At 35.0% G+C, this 2,370-nt stretch overlaps 1 pseudogene; it reads left to right on the top strand.

The window, feature by feature from the left end:
• The first annotated feature begins 317 nt into the window (after window positions 1-317).
• On the top strand, window positions 318-1,043 carry LOC147825945 (protein SPO16 homolog pseudogene; annotated as a pseudogene).
• Window positions 1,044-2,370: the final 1,327 nt, after the last annotated feature.

The following is a 2,370-nucleotide window of genomic DNA, read 5'->3' on the forward strand; positions in this document are numbered from 1 at the left end:
TGAAAGAATAAACAAAATTGACAAACCCTTAGCCAACCTTATCAGAAAAAGGAAAGAAAAGGCCCAAATCCATGCAATTAGGAATGAAAAGGGTGAAATTACAACAGATCCAGCAGAAACCCAGAATATCATCAATACCTACTTCCAGAACCTATACGCCAATAAGATGGAAAACAAAAGAAATGGACAGATTCCTAGATACATATGAATTACCAAAGTTGAACAAAGAAGACCTAAAATTTCTAAACAACACAATATCAGCCAATGAAATTGAAAACGTAATTAAATACTTACCAACTAAGGAAAGCCCAGGTCCTGATGGCTTCACCGCTGAATTCTACAAGACATTTAGAGAGGAACTGCTGCCACTATTGTTTAAACTCTTCAATGAAATTGAAAGGGAAAAACTCTGGAAGTTTGGGCGGCTTAAGCCACGCTGAAGACTTGGAGATGAGATTGTGGCATCATTAGAAACTGGGCTGACCCAAAGATCTACAGATGGCTGAAAGTGGTGAAAAAGAAAAAGTAAAATGGACCACTACTGTTATTATTAGCTCATCTCTTAAGAATTATGAAATTGCAACTGCTCTGGAAAATCAAAGCCACAAGATTCGGTATTCAGATTCAGTGGAAAATGGATCAATTTTATTTTCTCTTTCTGGAGTTGCATTTTTATTGGTGGATGCTAATGATGCATTATGTCAGCTGAAGAAATATTTCTAACCAAAATTGAGAAGTTTCTTAACAGTCACCGGAATAGTTTTTTGGTTCTGTTTGCTGCTCTTTATGGGCCTGAAGAATGGAAACTGATATTCAGGATTTGGCAGAGATTCCTGGGAAGTAAATTACAGATACTTCCAGGACACAACACAGTAAATGCTATCAATCTTATGTGCACTATAGCTAAGAATACCTCCAAACCATATATGGATAGCGTCTGCTATAGAATGATAACAACTAAAGCTTACATCATAGAACAAAGTCCTGTTTGGAAAACACTGCAAAAGATAAAACTGAATAGTGATTCAATTAACCCAAATTAGAGAACTAGTTATAAGTGTTCTTTTGGAAGAACATAAAATTAATCAGACCTGTTAAGTTATATTTAAATATATATTCACTTTAAAGATGTTTATGTTAACTTAAAATAACATGTATACAATTAAAAGCCATTTTATTTTTTTTTTGAAAAAGAAATTGAAAGGGAAGCAATACTCCCGAACTCATTCCTGGAAGCAAACATCACCTTGATCCCCAAAGCAGAGAAAGACTCAACCGAAAATGGAGAACTATAGACCAATCTCACTAATGAACATAGATGCAAAAATCCTTAATAAGATACTGGCAAATAGAATGCAGAAGATCATCAAGAAAATCATACACCCTGACAAAGTGGGATTCATCCCAGGGATTCAGGGATGGTTCAACACATACAAATCAATCAATGTAATACACTATATCAATAGACTCAGGGAAAAAAACCATATGATTATCTCCATAGATGCAGAAAATGCATTTCACAAAATCCAACATGCATTTATTATAAAAACGCTACAAAAAATTGGAATAGATATTCATAGCTCATCTGATAAAAGCTCTCTATGAAAAACCAACAGCCAGTATCAAAATTGTGAAAAACTGAAATCCTTCACACTAAAATCAGGAACCAAACAAGGATGTCCACTATCACCACTCTTGTTCATTATAGTTTTGGAAACATTAGCCACAGCAATTAGACAAGAGAAAGAAATAAAAGGAATAAAGATAGGAAATGAAGAAATCTAATTGTCATTATTTGCAGATGACATGATACTTTATATAGAAGACCCCAAGAATGTGACCAAAAGTCTTCCAGACTTAATAACGAAATTCAATAGAGCAGCTGGATACAAGGTCAACACACAAAAATCAATAGCTTTCCTCTACATGAACAATAAACTCACTAAGAGAGAAATAGGGCAAACAATTCCTTTCACAGTAGCATCCGAAAAACTGAAATACCTAGGAATCAACCTAACAAAAGAAATCAAAGACCTCTTCTCTGAAAACTATAGCACTCTGAAAAGACAGATTGAAGATGATACCAGAAAATGGAAACACATCCCCTGCTCCTGGGTAAGAAGGATCAATATAGTGAAAATGGGCATACTTCTAAAACTGCTATATAGATTCAATGCAATTCCAATTGAAATCCCAGCAACATGCTTCATGGACCTTGAGAAAACAATCCAAAAATTCATTTGGAACAAGAAGAGACCCAGAATAGCAAAAGCAATTCTAGGTAACAGAGACATGGCAGGGGGTATCATAATCCCCAACCTGCAACTCTACTACAAAGCTACTGTAATAAAAACAGCATGGTACTGGCAA

This window comes from Heterocephalus glaber, unplaced genomic scaffold (genome assembly GCF_053883595.1).
Source record: "Heterocephalus glaber isolate CG9 unplaced genomic scaffold, H.glaber_assembly_v1.0 deba00001481, whole genome shotgun sequence".
NCBI lineage: Eukaryota > Metazoa > Chordata > Mammalia > Rodentia > Bathyergidae > Heterocephalus > Heterocephalus glaber.